Genomic DNA, 20286 nt, shown 5'->3' on the forward strand with positions numbered 1-20286 from the left:
AAACATACATATCAGTATTATTAATGATAGTCATAATACTGTACATTACATCCTCATGAATTATCTTATAACTGAAAGTTTGTACTTTTTTATTTCTTTCACTCATTTCATTCACCTCCACCTCCACCTCCTGCCTCTGGTAACTACCAATAATGTTGTTCTCTGTATCTATGAGATTGTTATTTTGTTTTGCTTTTGTTGTTGTTCTTATTTTAGACTTCACATATAAGTGAGACCATACAGTATTTGTCTTTCTCTGTCTGACTTATTTAACTTAGTCAATGCCCTCAAAGCTCATCTATGTGTTGTCACAAATGACAAAACCTCCTCCTCTTTTATGACTGACTTATATTTGATTGTGGTGTATGTCTATATACCACATTTTCTTTCCTTTATGCATTCTTCCATTGATGGACATTTAGTTTCCAACTAATACATTTCTATTTTTTCTTCAGGTCTTTTTTAAAATTTTTATTTTTAACTGAAAGATAATTGTTTTGTGATATTATGTTGGTTTCTGAGACACATTTCTTAATAATGTCTAAATCTCTATAATGATTCCCTAGACTAGAGATCTCTTCAAGAAAATTGGAGACACCAAGGGAACATTTCATGGAAAGATGGGAATAATAAAGGACAGAAACGGCAAGAACCTAACAGAAGCAGAAGAGATTAAGAAGAGGTGGAAAGAATACACAGAAGAGCTACACAAAAAAGCTCTTAATGACCCAGATAACCATGATGGTGTTGTCACTCATCTAGAACCAGAAATGAAGTCAAGTGAGCCTTGGGAAGCATTACTACAAACAAAGCTAGTGGAGGTGATGAAATTCCAGTTGAGCTATTTTAAATCTTTAAAGATGATGCTGTTAAAGTGCTGCACTCAATATATTAGCAAATCTGGAAAACTTGGTAGTGGCCACAGGACTAGAATAGGTCAGTTTTCATTCCAATCCCAAAGAAAGGCAATGCCAAAAAATGTTCAAAGTACCACACATTTGCACGCATTTCACATGCTAGCAAAATTATGCTCAAAATCTTTCAAGCTAAGCTTCACCAGTACATGAACTGAGAACTTCCAGATATACAGGCTGGATTTAGAAAAGGCAGAAGAACCAGAGATCAAATTGCCAACATCCGTTGGATCATAGAAAAGGCAAGGGAGTTCCAGAAAAACATCTATTTCATCAACTACACAAAAGCCTTTGGCTGTGTGGATCACAACAAACTGGAAAATTCTTAGAGATGGGAGTACCCAACAACCTTACCTGTCTCCTGAGAAACCTGTATGCAGATCAAGAAACAACAATTAGAACCAGACATGGAGGAAAGGATTGGTTCAAAACTGGTAAAAGTATGTCAATACTGTATTGTTACCCTGCTTGTTTAACTTGTATGTAGAGTACATCATGCAAAATGCCAGGCTGGATGAATCACAAGCTGGAATCAAGATTGCTGGGAGGAATATCAACCACCTCAGATAGGCAGATAATATCATTCTAAAAGCAGAAAGTGAAGAGGAACTAGTCTCTTGATTGAGGGTGGAAGAGGAGATTGACAAAGCTGGCTTAAAACTCAACATTCAAATGACTAAGATCATGGCATCTGGCTCCATCACTTCACGGCAAATAGATGGGGAAAGGGTGGAAACAGTGGAAGATTTTATTTTCTTGGTCTCCAAAATCACTGGGGATGGCGACTGAAGGCATGAAATTAAAAGATGCTTGCTCCTTGGAAGAAAAGCTATGACAAACCTAGACAGTTTATTAAAAAGTTGAGGTTTGACCAAAAAAAAAAAAAAAAAAAAAGGAAAACAGCAAAATTCTGCAAAGCAATTATCTTTCAATAAAAAAATTAATTAATTAAAGAAAAAGAGATATCACTTTACTGACAAAGGTCTGTTTAGTCAAAGCTATTGTTTTTTTCCTGTAGTCATGTATGGATGCGAGAGTTGGACCATAAAGAAGGCTGAGCACTGAAGAACTGATGTTTTTGAATTGTGGTGCTGGAGAAGACTTTTTTTTTTTTTTTTTTTTTTGGAGAAGACTCTTGAGAGTCCCTTAGACTGCAAGAAGATCAAAGCAGTCAATACTAAAGGAAATCAATCCTGAATATTCATTGGTAAGACTGATGCTGAATCTGAAGCTCCAATACTTCGGCCACCTGATTTGAAAAGCCGACTCATTGGAAAGACCCTGATGCTGGGAAAGATTGAAGGCAGGAGGAGAAGCAGGCAACAGAGGAAGAGATAGTTGGATGGGATCATCGACTCAACAGACATGAGTTTGAGCAAACTCCCGGAGATAGTGAAGGACAGGGATGCCTGGCGTGCTGTAGTTCATGGGGTCACAAAGAGTCAGGCACGACTTAGTGACTGAACAACAATTCTTTGTCATGGTAATATTTAATATTTTGGACTTTGAGTAATTTTCTTGCAAATTCACTTATTCTTACTTGTCCACAATGAAACTCATATTTGGTTATCTGCTCAGACCTGGAAGAGTTTTCTCACTTCTTCACCATAAGCCTGATAATTCACCACCACCTAGTTAAGTATCTTTCACAAATGTGGAGGCACATAGGCAATGCACTGTGGAAGAAAACGCTAATTAAGGGTCAAGAATGTCACAGTTCTTAGCACTAGCTTAACAGCTATATGACATTGAGGAAGTCACCTGGGACCTCTTTACTCCTCTGTTAAGTAATTTCATCAAGGACTCCTGCTTCCATATTTATTAAATACTTCAGTAGTAGGGAAGCACATTGTCCCCATCTATTGGATAGTCCCAAGTTCTCGGTCTCTTAATGAGCAAAATGTATGTCTCCTTGAAAGTGAAATGCATTTTTTTATTTTCAAATAATATGATTCAGCAAAGAATTCAGAAAATGAATCACAATCAAACATAAGATAGACTGCAAGAATGAATTTAAACTTTTGCTTCAATTCACAGATTTGGATTATTTTCTGTCTAGAGAATAAGAATACAAAGTAAGAATGATTAAGCCTATCCACACCTACACAAGAATATATCTACTCACTTCAAACAATAGGTAGATCAACCTAGGTAGATTTTTATCCTTATGGGCTACAATCAACTAGAGAAGGAAAAATCTTTATCTGAAAGGTTGTCCTTTGTATTTGAAAGTTTTGTTTCTGAGAGTATATTTTCCTGGATTGACACATAGTCATCAGCAATATTTACAGTTGATTTATTTTATTGTTGGTCTTATATTTTCCATATTGGAAAATCTCAGCCTTGAACAACACTGTTCTAAAAAATCCCTCATTAGTCAGTTTTTAAAATTAATAGTGCAACTCCCTCTACCAGGAAAAATGACAGAAATGGTAACAATATTCTCCAGCAAACACACAACAGTCAATTTCATTCATGATGTGGCTGAAGTATATTATCAATAGATTCTTTAAAATTATAGCAGAGAATACTCTGGGGGAGTGGTCCAGAGAAGGTCTGTTGAAAACTAGAATAAATTTTAATCAAAACCAGGATTTGGAGACACAAGTGATCTGGAGTGGTGTTTATGATTGGGAGTTACCTAATAGGCACCAGGAAGCTAAAGTCCAACAAGCAAAGACAAATTTAAATTTACCTCAGATGTTCAAGATAAAGATATTTCAAGGAAGACAGAAGGAAGAAACAAAGAGAAAGAAAATAGCTCTTGCTGGCTAACAGACTAGAAGGTAGGCTATCTGCCTTGACTAAATGAATTGCAATAAAACAGCATAGCTATTATTCAGGTGGTATCAGCATGGTAGTAAAATAGGGTGACTTTAACAAAATAATCTATGGATCATTAACTAAAATTGTGGTCTTGGAAGTGTCTTATTTCTGGCATCTGTCTTGCAGGGAGACTCTGGTGTTTTACATGCATTCATAAATCGTGAGTGCCCACATTTATGAGTGGTTCTCACCATTCTGTCTGCCATTCTTATTCTGGCTTCTTGGTCACTTGAAATTTCTATAGTAACCCATGAAATCACCATTCCTGGATACTGATACCTTTCCACTGTTCTTTATACTTCATTTAGATGGGTAGCCAAGGTTTTATTTAACAATCATAACACTGAAGTGGGAGAAAAACTTCCTCTTTCATCTCTTACCCATAATTTGCTCAATTACAGGACCACACAGCAAAGGCACTTCATGTTGTTTCTGATCTACTTTAAGAACTTGGTTATAGCTTTGTTTTCATTTACTCCTTGAGTCAGTTACAGGTCATCTTGCCTAGGGATCTGTCACTATTTCCCAGGACATGACCAGAAGTCATCCCCATCACATGGACCTCACTGGCACGCACATTATTTCACTTACAAGCATTCTTCACCTGCTACCCCCACCAGACTTCTAAACCACGTTTCAGTATCTTACTCTCATTTTCTTCAAAGTACATCAGTGCTTTCATTATTAAGTCAATATTCTGGAAGAATATAAGAGATCACCCTTATTCTTTTTTTTTTTCATTTATTTTTATTAGTTGGAGGCTAATTACTTTACAATATTGTAGTGGCTTTTGTCATACACTGACATGAATCAGCCATGGATTTACATGTATTCCCCATCCCGATCCCCCCTCCCACCTCCCTCTCTACCCGATCCCTCTGGGTCTAACCCTTATTCTTTTTCACTACATAATGTCCTTAGTCTGAGGAGGCATCTGTTGATCGGGGCTCATCCAGTTATCGTCACACATGAGGATACTCAACATTATTAGTCACTAGGGAATTGCAAATCAATACACAATGAAATCCCACTTCACACTCACTATAATGGCTATAAGAAAAAACAAAGAACAAAGAAAAAACAACAACAAAAAAAAGAAAAAACAAAACGACAAGGGCTGACAAGGATGTTGAGAAATTGGAACACTCTCAGACTGCTTCCCTGGTGGATCAGTCAGTAGAGTCTGCTGCAATGCAAGAGACCCGGGTTTGATCCCTGGGCAGGAACTATCTCCTGGAGAAGGAAATGGCAACCCACTCCAGTATTCTTGCCTGGGAAATCCCAAGGACCGAGGAGCCTGGTGGGCTCAATTCAAGGTGTCCCAAGAGTTGGACACAACTGAGCGACTAAACCTATGCTGTTGGTGGGAATGTAAAATGGCATGGTCACTTTGGAAGACATTTTGATGCTTCCACAAAAACTTAAGCATAGAATTGCTATTTAACCCAGGAATTTCACCCCCAAATCTCTACTCAGGAAGAATGAAAACACAAATGAATATTCACACAAAAATGCATACACAAAAGTTCATGCTAACTCAAAAGTGGTAACAATACAACTAATTGTTCATCAACTGATGAATGAATAAACCAAATGTGTTATAGTCATACAAAGCAATATTATTCAACCATAAAAATGTGTGAAGTACTGATACAAGCTGAAACATGGATGAACCTTGAAAATACGCTAAATGAAGGAAGCCAGACAAAAAAGGCTTGAAAGATTTCATTGATATGGAATGTCCAGAATAAGCAAATCCATGAATATAGGAAATAGCTTCATAGTTTCCAAGGGGTGGAAAGACAATGGAGAACGATTTCTAATGGGTATGGGTTTCTTTTTCAGGGTGATGGAAGTGTTCTGATATTGGATAGTGGTGATGGTTGCACAACCCAAGAATATACTAAAAACTACCTAATTACATGATTTAAATGGATGAATTGTATGGTATGTGAATTATATCATATTAAAAAGAAAATCTATTATTTTCTTGGACACATTGGATTAGTGTTTCCCCAGGCTGGGAGTAGGGATAGGAATTGTCTGCAAATGGACAGGAGATTTTTGGGTGGGTTGACGGAAATGTTCAAAAATTTAGATTGCGGTAATAACTGTCAACTCCATAAATTTATTAAAACTCCTAAAGTTGTACATTTTAAATGAGTGAATTTTATGGTATGCAAATTATACCTCAATAAAAATGTTTTTTAATAAAGTTATGAATATCTGGTCTCCTCTTAAACTGATTAGATACGAACCTTTGTGGGTAAGTTTTGGCCACCATTAGTTTCTAAAAGTTCCCCAGGTAATTATAATGTGCAACTAGAATTGAGAACCATTGTCTTAAATCGTGGCTTCTGGGTTAAAGATGGCAATTTTTATGGCTTGTAAAATGCCTGCTGCATCACTAGTATTACACCTTCATCTCACCCCACTTGCTACTTACATAAAGTTCATTCATGCATTCCACCAGGATTTATTAAGCATCTACTGTGTGCTAAGTTCTTATATGATCACTGAAGATACAGTGCATATTCTAGTGGAATAGACAGATAGATAATAATAAATTGCCATATAATGTGATAAAGGATATCTGAAGTATATGCTAGTTTCTTAAGTTCAGGGAAGGCATGATTAACTAGTCTACATATGATGCTAAAAACTTACAGTCAAATGATAAAGCAGATATGCAAATGAATAATTCAATGCAGTATCAAAAGAATTGCTAACTTTTTTTTTTTTTTTTTGCTGCAAGACATGGCTTGTGGGATCTTATTTAGTTCCCCAACCAGGGATGAAGCCCATGCTTCCTGCAGTGAGAACTCAGAGTTCTAACCACTGGTTCCTCAGGGAATTCCTAGAAACTGCTAAAGTGTAATAATTCACAAAAGGCAATGTGAGCACCAAGCCTACCTGGGAGTCTGAAGAAAACTTTACAAATATTACATTTAAGTGGATCTTGAAAAAGGAATCAGAGTTTTCCAGGAAAAGAGGGAGAATGATTAGCATTCACTGAGGGTTTACTATGAATAAGATTGTTCTGAACTTTTTATAGTTGTTCTTAGAGAACTCCAGAAACTTTCCCAATATTATACAATTAGGCCATTATAAAGCCAAACTCTGAACCCATATAGTCTGACTATAGATTCCCCAAATCATAATCAATACACTGTTGGAGGCTGGGGCTTTGGTAACTAACAAAATTGCTACTGTGGAAAGGCAACTATAGCAGCAACCATCAAAATATTCAATATTTGATCGCATTTCAAATTTAAAGTTGATTGACCTGCTAATTTATTAATTTATTAGTGAGTTTAGAAGTTAGTTTTGCTTCATTTGGGTAATTCCTGCATTCTTTTATTCCTATGGCTCCAAAAATAATCAACCGAACTGGTTAAAAAACTTAAGATGTAGATTTGAGTTACCGAAAAAGAATTTCTAGATCAGCTCTTAACAGAATAACTAACTTGGGGAGCATGAGAATAGGATGCTTCCTATAATTATGGCTAAAGAAGGAATAGCCATCAATGTGTTTAGCAAGAAAGAGCAATAACAAATTAAAGCAAATATTGGTACTGGTCTCTGGAATAATCCCTTTTTAAGACCTGGGTACCTCTTTCATTTCTTATTCTTTTACCTTCTCCTTTTGGTTATTATATTGTTACCTAATCTAAATTACAGAGAAGGCAATGGCAACCCACTCCAGTACTCTTGCCTGGAAAATCCCATAGATGGAGGAGCCTGGTAGGCTGCAGTCCATGGGGTCGCAAAGAGTCGGACACAACTGGGCGACTTCACTTTTACTTTTCATTTTCATGCATTAGAGAAGGAAATGGCAACCCACTCCAATGTTCTTACCTGGAGAAACCCAGGGACGGTGGAGCCTGGTGGGCTGCCATCTATGGGGTCGCACAGAGTCAGACATGACTGAGGCAACTTAGCAGCAGCAACAGCAATCTAAATTAGTTTAAGACCATAGTTCTTCAAATCTGGTATTATGAGAGAATGATATGAACTTAGGTGCAAATGCCATTTTTTAAATGTAGGAATATGATTGACTTAGCAACATAATTTTACAAGAATGTTAAAAGATTTTTTCATGTGCAGTCCATATAAAAATTATGAGTACTCTCAGACTTAAAAAAAAGATCCTGTGGCTTGTTTTCTCCTTGAAAGTCCAAGTCCATGTTTTTAGGATATGCTTACTGAGGCCCACTGGAAGGATTGCTGTTTCTCCCCTGATTGGACCAACTCTACAAAGCAGGCCAAATTCTCTTCCAAACTGAAGATTACTGTAAAGAATTCCACCCTCCCTTTTTGCTGTCTGAATATGTTTTACCTTCTTGGAGTAATGAAAGACTAGGATTCCATACTTACTTTTGAGCTAGGTGAAATTAGAATTTGCTCTTATTTCACTAATACAGTGTAAGTTTGTGTTTTCTGTGTAAAGGCCCTCTCATTTGGAGGAAACACAATCAGCTATTCCACTTGGAAACTATAAATTGGTTTCTAATCAGACTGAGATAATCCATTTTTGCAGGACTCTAATCACTAATTTTCATATAATACTGAGAAAAATAACTATGACAAAGTTGAAGACCTTCAATAAATATTTGTTGATGGGCTTGATCAATTAATATAAATTTAATTGAGAAACTATTTTGAACCAAGACTTGAAAGAGGTGCAAGGAAGACTCAAGATAAAACAGTGACTGGATCAATCTTATAAAGAAATTTAAGAATTAGCTTGAGCAGAAAGGGTTGATGCAGCCTTAAATAATTGATTAACAATTATGCAAAGCAAAATAAAAGTAGGTGTTAAATTAAATTTCACAAGCTAAATGTTCTAAGTATTATTAAGAAATTTGACTGGTTTTGAGTAAATGGAATATTAAATAATTCATATTGTCAGTGAATAAAAAATATATTTGCATATTCACAGAAACAGTAGACCATGCTGTACTTTACAACTACGATTGAGGTTCATTCCATAATTTTCTTTTGATAGATAATAAATAAATTCTTCTTTCACTATTTGGGGACATGAATCTGAAGATATAAAAGACTATATATATAAAATCATTTTAAAAGAAATGCAGTTTTATGACTTGTAGCTTTATAGCCAATATATTAAGCTACAGACTATAAAGGACTTCATATAAGATTTAGCTTAGTGAATATACCTTTAAATAAAGCATTTAAAATTAGCATAGCAAATGCTTGAAAGCTATTTAGGACTTTTATGTCTCACTTTGCTCTCTGAGGATAGCATAAACATTTATAAGTGTATTTACATTATTAATTTTCACAGCAAAAGATAGCCTCCATAAACACAAGAAAGTAAACAAAGGACAATTGCAAAAATTTCTAAATTAGGATAAACTGAATTAATGATGCATGCAATAAGCATATTGAAGTGGAATAAGATGGCAGAGGAGTATAATGGGGAGACTGCCAGCCTCAGCACAAATGCATCAAAAACTAATCAAGATATGGGCCAACTCCTACAAACCAACCTCTAGGTGAGCAGAGCACCTCAGGCCTGCAGGGAGGCAGGCTAAGCAACCTGGAATGAGAACACAGGCACAAGTCACCCCTAACAAGAGTCAACACAAACCACTCAACCAACATTTCTTTACAAAAAAATATAGCACAAATGAAAGAACAAGGTAGAAACTCACAAGACCAAATAAACAAAGGGGAAATAAGCAATCTACCTGAAAGAGGATTCAGAATAATGAAAGTAAAGATGTTCTGAAGACTTGAAAATAGAAGGGAGAAAATGGAAGAAACAATTAACACAGCTAATACAATCACCAGCTAATAAAGAATAAGTAAACAGAGATGAATAACACAATTACTGAAATTAAAAATACTCTATAAGGAACCAATGGCAGAATAATTGAGGTGGAAGAATGGATAAATGAGGTGGAAGATAAAATGGTGGAAATAACTGCTGAAGAGAAGAATAAAGGATAAAGAATGAAAAGAATTGAGGATGGCCTCAGAGACCTTTGGGACAATATTAAATGCACCACCATTTGAGTTATAAGGGTCCCAAAGGAAGAAGAAAAAAAGAAAGGCACTGAGAAAATTTCTGAAGAAATTATAGTTGAAAACTTCCCCAACATGGGAAAAGAAATAAAAAGTCAAGTCCAAGAAATGCAGAGAGACCCATATGGGAGAAACCCAAGAAGAAACACATTGAGACACATATTAATCAAGCTAACAGAGAACAAATAACAGAGCTAACAGAGATTCTTTAACTAATAAAGAATATTAAAAGCAGCAAAGGAAAAGCCACAAGTAGTATACAAGGGAAAACCCATACAGTTAACACTGGATCTTTCAGCAAAAACTCTGTAAGCTAGAAGGGAGTGGCAGGATATATTTAAAATACAGAAAGAAAAGAAAAAAAAAATCTACAACCAAGATGACTATACCCAGCAAAGATCTCATTCAAAATTGATGAAGAAATCAAAGCTTTACAGACAAGCAAAAGTTAAGAGAATTTACCACCACCAAACCAGGCTTACAGCAAATACCAAAAGGACTTACAGATTCAGTAAACGTAAAAGAAAGGAAAGGCCTACAAAAACAAACCCCAAACAGTTAAGACAAAGTCAATGAGTGAGTGAAAAGTCACTCAGTCTTGTCCGACTCTTTGCGACCCCATGGACTGTAGCTCACCAGGCTCCTCCATCCATGGAATTTTCTAGGCAAGAGTACTGGAGTGGGTTGCCATTTCCTTCTCTAGGGGATCTTCCCAACCCGGGGATTGAACCCGAGTCTCCCGCATTGCGGGCAAATGCTTTACCATCTGAGCCACCAGGGCATCCCAAAACAGTTAAGAAAATGCTAATAGGAACATATATATCAATAATTACCTTAAATGTAAACAGATTAAATGCACCAACCAAAAGATACAGACTGACTGAATGAATTAAAAAACAAGACCCATATATGTGCTGCCTACAAGAGACCTACTTCAGACCTAGAGACACATACAGACTGAAACTAAAAGGATGGAAAGAGATAGTCCATGCAAATGGAAACCGAAAGAAAGCTGGAGTGGCAATCCTTATTTCAGACAAAATAGACTTTAAAGTAAAGAATATTATAAGAGCCAAAAAAGGATACTACATAATGGTCAAAGGATCAATCCAGGAAGAAGACATAACAATTGTAAATATCTATGCACCTAACATAGGAGCACCTCAATTCATAAGGCAAGCACTAACAGACATAAGAGGGGAAACTGACAGTAATACAGTAATAGTAGGGGACTTTAACACCCCACTTACACCAATTGGCAGATCATCAAAATGGAGAATCAATAAGGAAACACAAACCTTAAATGAAACATTAGACCAAATGAACTTAACAGATTTCTTCAAGACTGTCCATCCAAATGCAGAAGAATATACTTAATTCTCAAGTGCACATGGAACATTCTCCAGGATAGACCACATCCTGGGCCACAAATCAAGACTCAGTAAATTTAAGAAAATTGAAATTTTATCAAGTATCTTCTCAGACCACAACGCTATGAGACTAGACATCAAGTACAGGGGAAAAAATGCAAAAAAACAAAAACAAAAACAAAAACCCCACAAACTCATGGTAATTAAACAATATATTACTAAATAATGAAGAGGTTACTGAAGAAACAAGAAGGGAAATCAAACGATTCCTAGAAACAAATAACATTGAAAACGCAACCATATGGGATTCAGCAAAAGCAGTTCTAAGAAGAAAATTTATAGCAATACAATCCTATCTCAAGAAAAGTATTGAATACACAACCTAACTCTACCTCTAAAGTAGCTAGATAAATAAGAACAAAAAACCCCAAAGTCAGCAGAAGGAAAGAAATAATAAAGATCAAAGCATAAATAAATGAAAAAGAAATGAAGGAAGCAAGAGGAAAGATTAATGAAGCTAAAAGCTGGTTCTTTAAGAAGATAAACAAAACTGACAAACCACTAGTCAGACTCATCGAGGAAACAAAGGGGGAAAAATCAAACCAACAAAATTAGAAATGAAAAAGAAGAGGTTACAACAGACACAGAAATACAAAAGATCATAAGAGAATATTATGAGCAAAAATATGCTAATAAAAGGCTTCCCTGGTGGCTCAGATGATAAAGAATCTGCCTGCAATGCAGGAGATCTAGGTTTGATCCCTGGGTTGGGAAAATCCCCTGGGGGAGGGCAAAGCAACATATTCCAGTATTCTTGCCTAGAGAATCCCATGGACAGAGGAGTCTGGCGGGTTACATCCCATGAGGTCACAAAGAGTTGGACATGACTGAGTGACTAAGCACAGCACAGCACACACATGCTTAAAAAAAAAAGGACAAGCTAGAGGAAATGCACAGATTCTTAGAAAAGTTCAATCTTCCAAGACTGAACCAGGAAGAAATAAAAATTATGAACAAACCAACTACAAACACTGAAATAGAAACTGTGATCAAAAGTCTCCCCAAAAAACAAAAGCCCAGGGCAAGGTGGCTTAACAGGGGACTTCTATCAAACATTTAGAGACAGGCTAATGCTTATTTTCTGAAACTCTTCCAAAAAATTGCAGAGGAAGGAACACTTCCAAACTCATTCTATGAGGCCACAGTCACCTGGATACAAAAACCAGGCAAAGACAACACAAAAGAAGAAAATGACAGGCCAATATCACTGATGAACATAGATGCAAAACTCCTCAACAAAATTCTAGCAAACAATTTAACAATACATTAAAAAGATCATACACCATGGTCAAATCAGGCTTATTCCAGGGATGCAAGGATTCTTTAATATATGCAAATCAACCAATGTGATACACCATATTAACAAATTGAAAGATAAAAAATACAAAGGATACAAAATCAATACACAGAAATCACTTGCATTTCTATATACTAACAATGAAAAATCAGAAAGCGAAATGAAGGAATCAATCCCATTCACCATTGCAAATAAAAGAATTAAATATCTAGGAATAAACTTACCTAAGGAAACAAAAGAACTGTACATAGAAAATTATAAGACACTAATGAAAGAAATCAAAGACAACATAAGCAGATGGAGATATATTACATGTTCCTGGGTAGGAAGAATCAATATTGTGAAAATGACTATATTGCCAAATTCAATCTACAGATTCAATGCAATCCCTATCAAATCACCAATGGCATTTTTCACATAACCAGAACAAAAAATTTCACAGTTCATACAGAAACACAAAGGACCCTGAACAGCCAAAGCAGTCTCAAAAAAGAAGAATGGAGCTAGAGGAATCAACCTTCCTGACTTCAGATTATACTACAAAGTTACATTCATCAAGACAGTATGGTGCTGGCACAAAAACAGAAATATAGACCAATGGAACAAGATATAAAGCCAAGAAATAAACCCATGCACTTATGGGTACCTTATTTTTTACAAAGGAGACAAGAATACACAATGTGGCAAAAACAGCCTCTTCAAAAAATGCTGGGAAAACTGGACAGCTACATGTAAAAGAATGAAATTAGAATGCTTCCTAACACCACACACAAAGATAAACTCAAAATGGATTAAAGTCCTAAATGCAAAACCAAAAACTATAAAACTCTTAGAGGAAAACATAGGCAGAACACTCGATGACAGCAATCAATGCAAGATCCTCTATAATCCACCTCCTAGAGTAATGGAAATAAAAACAAAAGTAAACAAGTGAACCCTAATTAAACTTAAAAGCTTTTGCACAGCAAAGGAAACTATAAGGAAGGTGAAAAAGACAACCCTCTGAATGGGAGACATCAATAGCAAATGAAACAACTGACAAACGATTAATTTCTAAAATATACAAGCAGCTCATACAACTCAATACCAGAAAAACAAACAACCCAATCAAAAAGTGGGAAAAAGACCTAAACAGACATTTCTCCGAAGAAGACATACAGATAGCTAACAAACACATGAAAGGATACTTAACACTGCTCATTATTAGAGAAATGCAAATCAAAACTACAATGAGATATCACCTCACACCAGTCAGGACGGCCATCATGAAAAAGTCTACAAACAATAAATGCTGGAGAGGGTGTGGAGAAAAGGGAACACTCTTGCAATCTTGGTGGGTATGTAAGTTGATACAGCCTCTATGGAAGACGATATGGAGATTCCTTAAAAAACAAGCAATAAAACCACCACATGCCCCAGCAACCCCACTCCTAGGCATATACCCTGAGGAAACAAAAATTGAAAAAGACACATGTATCCCATTGTTCATCGCAGCACTATTTACAATAGCTAGAACATGGAAGCAACCTAGATGTCCATCGACAGATGAATGTATAAAGAAGTTGTGGTATATTGTACGTACAATGGAATATTACTCAGCAATAAAAAGGAATGCACTTGAGTCAGTTCTAAAGAGGTGGGTGAACCTATTATCCAGAGTGAAATAAGTCAGAAAGAGAAATATAAATATCTTATACTGATACATATATATGCAAACTAGAAAGATGGTACTGATTAATTTGTTTATAAGGCAGCAATGGAGAAACAGACATAGAAAGCAGACCTAAGGACACAGGGAGAGGGAAGGAGGGAGAAGGGAGGAGGGAGAGGTCAAGATGTATGGAGAGAGTAACATGGAAACTCACAATACTAAATGTAAACTAGATAGCTAATGGGAATTTGCTGTATGACTCAGGGAACCCAAACAGGGGCTCAGTGACATCTAGAAGGGTGGGATGGGGAGGGAGGTAGAAGGGAAATTCAGGAGGGAGGGGACATGGGTCTACCTATGACTGATTCTTGTTGATGTTTGACAGAAAACAACAAAATTCTGTGAAGCAATTATCCTTCAATTAAAACTAAATAAATAAAATAAGCATTTTATAGAGAACCAAAAAATTCATGTCCCCATGGAACTTACATTCTAGTATGGAAGGTTCATGAGACTTTAATTACACTCAGAAATGGAATGAAGAAGAAAAAGACTTACTTAACCCAAACTTTTAAATACCCATGTTGCAAAGTAATTTAGTCAGATATATAGGCTGTTATATTTTAAAAGAGTGCTAGACAAATATTCATTCTGGACCCCATGGTGGTGGTTTAGTGGCTAAGTTGTGTCCAACTCTTGTGACTCCATGGACTATAGCCTGCTGGACTCCTCTGTCCATGGAATTCTCCAGGCAAGAATACTGGAGTGGGTTGCCATTTCCTTCTCCAGGGTATTTTTCAGACCCAGGAATCGAACCCGGGTCTCCTGCATTGCAGGCAGATTCTTTACCAACTGAGCTATGAGGGAAACCATCTGGGCCCCATATCACTCATTTATTCTTTGTGTTTTTACCTACACTCTATTGCACTGGGTGTGCACATGTGTGTGTTTAGTAGAAAATGGAAAAGGAATGTTTTATAACTGTAGCTCCTGTCTCCCCTTATTTCTTACAGTTTCTTTCTGTTTGTCTCCTTTTCATTTGCCTGTCTTTCAATATGTGTACTCTATGCCTCTCAACATAGCCTCTGCCTCTGTTATTTATTTCCTTTAATCTCCCAACACTGCTTTGAGATATATCTTTTGTTACTTCAGTTTTACAGCTGAGAAAACAAGACATGGGGAAGGGTTTTTACTTTTACCAAGGTCACTCAATCGATAAGACAAAACACAGGTAGTCTGATTTTGAATCATGGGATATTTTCATTACACCATAATACTTCATGCTTGTCCTGTAAATACAAAACAAAACAGTCAAGGAATCCAGTTCCAGGTAAGATGGACTAAACATATAAACACATTTCCTCCTATAGATGCAACAATAAAACTTGCACATAATACATGAAGCAGCTCTTTGAGGCCTCTGAAAAGTAAATATCAACAGGAGAAAAAGGAAAGAACATCTGAATTTAAAATATCTCTGAACTGATTGTGAGTTTACCATTGTTTTCCTCTGGTACCTTGTATCCTGAATTCAATGAAGCCTGAAACAAAAGTGAGTACTGAGATAAACAGACAGAGATAGAGATCCAGAAGAAACTCACTAGTTTTAGCTCAAAAAGTAAAATTCAGACACTGTTGGAAAATCCTCTGGGTTTTTTCTCCATTTTTCTTCATTCATTTGACTTAACCAAGTGCCTGCTAAATCAAAAATATAAATATTATAAATAAAATATAAATAAGAGCCAAAATCACATAACATATTAATCGAGATGCTTATAATAAAACCAAAGTTACTCAGCACATGAATAACCACAAAAATCTCAACTCATATGAGGAAAAATAATTTAAAAATACCAATGACAAGGTAAAACAGATTTTTGAATTATCTGGCAAGGTATTTAAAGTAGCTGTTATTATGGTGCTCAAACACAAAATTATAAATATTCTTAAATCAGTAAAAGACAGAAAGAATCAGCAAAGAAACAGAGAAAAGCCAAATGGAAAATTTAGAACATAAAATGCTATAACCAAAATCAGAAAACTCACCGAAGAGGCTCAATTATATGAAGATAATGACGAGTTAGTGATTTTTAAGATAGATCAGTAGAAAGTATCCAATGAGAGTAACAGAAAGAAATAAGATTGAAAAATTTAATGGAGCCTCAGGAACCTGTAAAACAGAAAAAGGAGCTAATCTTCATACCATTGGAGTCCCAGAAATAGAGAAGAAACCATGTGGTAATGAAAACAGTTGAAGAAATATGGTTGGCTGCTTACTAAGTTTGGTGAAAGATATTAACAAGCAGAATCAAGAAACTGGGAAAACTCTGAACAAGATAAAACCAAAAAAAAAAAAAAAAAAAAGCCCATTATACAGAGTGAAGTAAGCCAGAAAGATAAACACCAATACTGTATACTAACGCATATATATGGAATTTAAAAAGATGGTAAAGCTAACCCTATATGCAAAACAGAAAAAGAGACACATATGTACAGAACAGACTTTTGGACTCTGTGGGAGAAGGCGAGGGTGGGATGTTCTGAGAGAATGGCATTGAAACAAGTATACTATCAAGGGTGAAACAGACTACCAGCCCAGGTTGGATGCATGAGACAAGTGCTCAGGGCTGGTGCACTGGGAAGACCCAGAGGGATGGGATGGGGAGGGAGGCGGGAGGGGGGATCGGGATAGGGAACACATGTAAATCCATGGCTGATTCATGTCAATGTATGGCAAAAACCACTACAATATTGTAAAGTAATTAACCTCCAACTAATAAAAATAAATGAAAAAAAATTTGACTTACAAAAAAATTAAAACAAACAAACAAACAAAAAAAACAAAAAAAAAAAAATCTATGTCCAGACACGTCATAATCAAACTTTTGAGAACTAGAAAGCAGTCAGAGAAAAATGACATATTGGTTACAGGAGAAAAGTTATTCAAATAACTGCAGGTTTCTCATTAGAAACTAAAGGGCTAAAGAAATGGCACCTTGTTTTTTTCAAGTGCTAGAAAGTAAAGAATTGTCAACTCAGTAGTCTATATCTGACTAGAATATTATTCAGAAATAAAGGTGAAAGAAAGGTATTCTCAGATGAAGGAACACTAAAGGAAATCACAGCCAGCAGATTGCTCCGAAAGTAAGACTAAAGAAATTTCTTGAAACAGAGAGGAAATGATATGAGTAAACTTTGAACATTATGAAGAAGGAAGGAACAATGGAAAGAGCAAAATTACGGGCAATTATCTGAATCAGTCCGTTGTTCCATGTCCAGTTTTAACAGTTGCGAGTGGGAATTAAGATTTCCAGGAGAAATATCAACAACCTCAGATATGCAGATGACACCACTCTAATGGCAGAAGGTAAAGAGGAATTAAAGAGTCTCTTGATTGAGAGTGAAAGAGGAGAGTGAAAAAGCTGGCTTAAATCAACAGTCAAAAAACTAAGATCATGGCATGTGGCCCCATCACTTCATGGCAAAGAGATGGGGGGAAAGTGGAAACAGTGACAATTTTCTTGGCCTCCAAAATCAGTGAAATCGGTGGCTGTAGCCACAAAATTAAAAGATGCTTGCTCCTTGAAAGAAAAGCTATGACAAAAGTAGACAGCATATTAAAAAGTAGAGACATCACTTTGCTGACAAAGGTCCATATACTCAAAGCTATGTTTTTTTCCAGTAGTCATGTACTGATGTGAGAGTCAGACCATAAAGAAGGCTGAGCACTGAAGAATCAATGCTTTCAGATTGTGGTGCTGGAGAAGACTCTTGAAGGTCCCTTAGACAGCAAGGGGATCAAACCAGTCAATCCTAAAGGGAATCCATCCTGAATATTCATTGGAGGGACTGATGGTGAAACTGCAATATTTTGGCCACCTGATGTGAAGATTTGACTCATTGGAAAAGATCCTGAGGCTGGGAAAGATTGAGGGCAAGAGGAGAAGAGGGCAACAGAGGATGAGATGGTTAGTTGGCATCACCAACTAAATGGACATAAGTTTCAGCAATCTCCAGGATATAGTGAAGAGCAGCGAAGCCTGACACGCTGCAGTCCATGGGGACACAAAGAGCCAGAAATGATTTAGCGACTGAACAACAATGGGCAAATATAATAGACAGTTCTTTTCTTGAGTTCTTTAAAATATGTTTGACTGTTGAAAGCAAAAATTGTAGAATTATGTGATGCTACTGTTGATGTAAATAGATGCAATATATATGAAAACAGCAACAGAAAAGGGGGAGTATAAAGTACATGTATGGTGGTAAGGTTTCCACATTCCAATTCAAGTAGCAAAATAGTAATTCTAAATATACTGTGAAATAGATGAGTCTGTATTTTGTAATCCTTAAAGTAACTACTTTAAAAGTTATTTAAAAATATAGTCAAAATTACAATAGATAAAACAAAATGGAAAACTAAACAATATTCAAATAATCCAAAAGAAGTCATGAAAGGGGAATCAGAGGAGAGAATTATGGGTGGTATAAATGTTCAATATGGAGGATTTAAGATCTTATTTTAAACTTGTATTTGATTTGTTATTTGGGGAATTTGGGGGTGTTACACGCTTTCCTCATTTGTATGTACCTTATTATTGTTGTTCAGTCTTTCAGTCTTTTGTGACCCCATGAACTGCAGCATACCACACTTCCCTGTCCTTCACAATCTCTTCCCAGTGCTTGCTCAAACTTATGTCCATTGAGTCTGTAATTCCATCCAACCATCTCTTCCTCTGTTGCCCCCTTATCCTCCTGTCCTCAGTCTCTCCCAGCATCAGAGTCTTTTCCAATGAGTCAGCTCTTTGCATCAGGCTATATTTTATGCAATAGCAGAGGGTTGGACATGACTAAATGACTAACTAACCTTACACCTAAAGCAACTAGAAAAAAAAAGAACAAAAAACCCCCCAAAGTTAGTAGAAGGAAACAAATCGTAAAGACCAGAGTGAGAATAAATGAAAAAAATGAAAGAGACTATAACAAAGATCAATAAAACTAAAAGCTGGTTATTTGAGAAGATAAACGAAGTTGACAAACCATTAGCCAGAATCATCAAGAAGAAAAGGGAGAAGACTCAAATTAATAAAATTAGAAATGAAAAAGGAGAAGTTATAACAGATAACACAGACATACAGAATATCCTAAGAGGCTACTATGAACAGCTATATGTCAATAAAATGGACAACCTGGAAGAAACAAATTCTTAAAAAGCAGAACCAAGAATAAATAGAAAATATGAACAGAATCACAAACACAGAAATCGAAACTAATAAAAAGCCTTCCAACAAACAAAAACCCAGAGTCATATGATTTCTCAGGCACGTTCTACCAAAAGTTTAGAGAAGAACTAAAACTTATCCTGCTCAAACTCTTCCAGAAAATTTCAGAGGAAGGAAAACTCCCAAACTGGTTCTTGGATGCCACCATTACCCTGATATGAAAACCAGACAAAGATGCCACACACACACACACAAAAAGGGTCAATATCACTGATGAACATAGATGCAAACATCCTAAATAAAATTCTAACAAAAAGAACCCAGCAACATAATAAAAGGATAATGCATCATGATTAAGTGGGCTTTAGCCCAGGGATGCAAGTATTCTTCAATATACACAAATCAGTCAATGTGATTTGTGCATATTAACAAATTGAAAGACAAATCTATATGATCATCTCAATAGATGCAGAGAATCAGTGGGCTTCTCTGTGGCTCAAATATTAGGGAATCTGCCTGCAACGCAGAAGATATGGGTTTAATCCCTGGGTCAGGAAGATCCCTTGGAGAATGGAATGGCTTCTTTTTTGATTTCTTCTATGATTTGTTGATTATTCAGAAGCGTGTTATTTAGCCTCCATAGGTTTGAATTTTTAACAATTTTTCCTGTAATTGAGATCTAATCTTAATGAAAATGAAAACACAACAACCCAAAACCTATGGGACACTGTAAAAGCAGTGCTAAGGGGAAGGTTCATAGCATTACAGGCTTACACCAAGAAACAAGAAAAAAGCCAAATAAATAACCTAACTCTACACCTAAAGCAATTAGAGAAGGAAGAAATGAAGAACCCCAGGGTTAGCAGAAGGAAAGAAATCTTAAAAATCAGGG

The sequence above is a fragment of the Dama dama genome, chromosome X (genome assembly GCF_033118175.1).
Source record: "Dama dama isolate Ldn47 chromosome X, ASM3311817v1, whole genome shotgun sequence".
Classification (NCBI taxonomy): domain Eukaryota; kingdom Metazoa; phylum Chordata; class Mammalia; order Artiodactyla; family Cervidae; genus Dama; species Dama dama.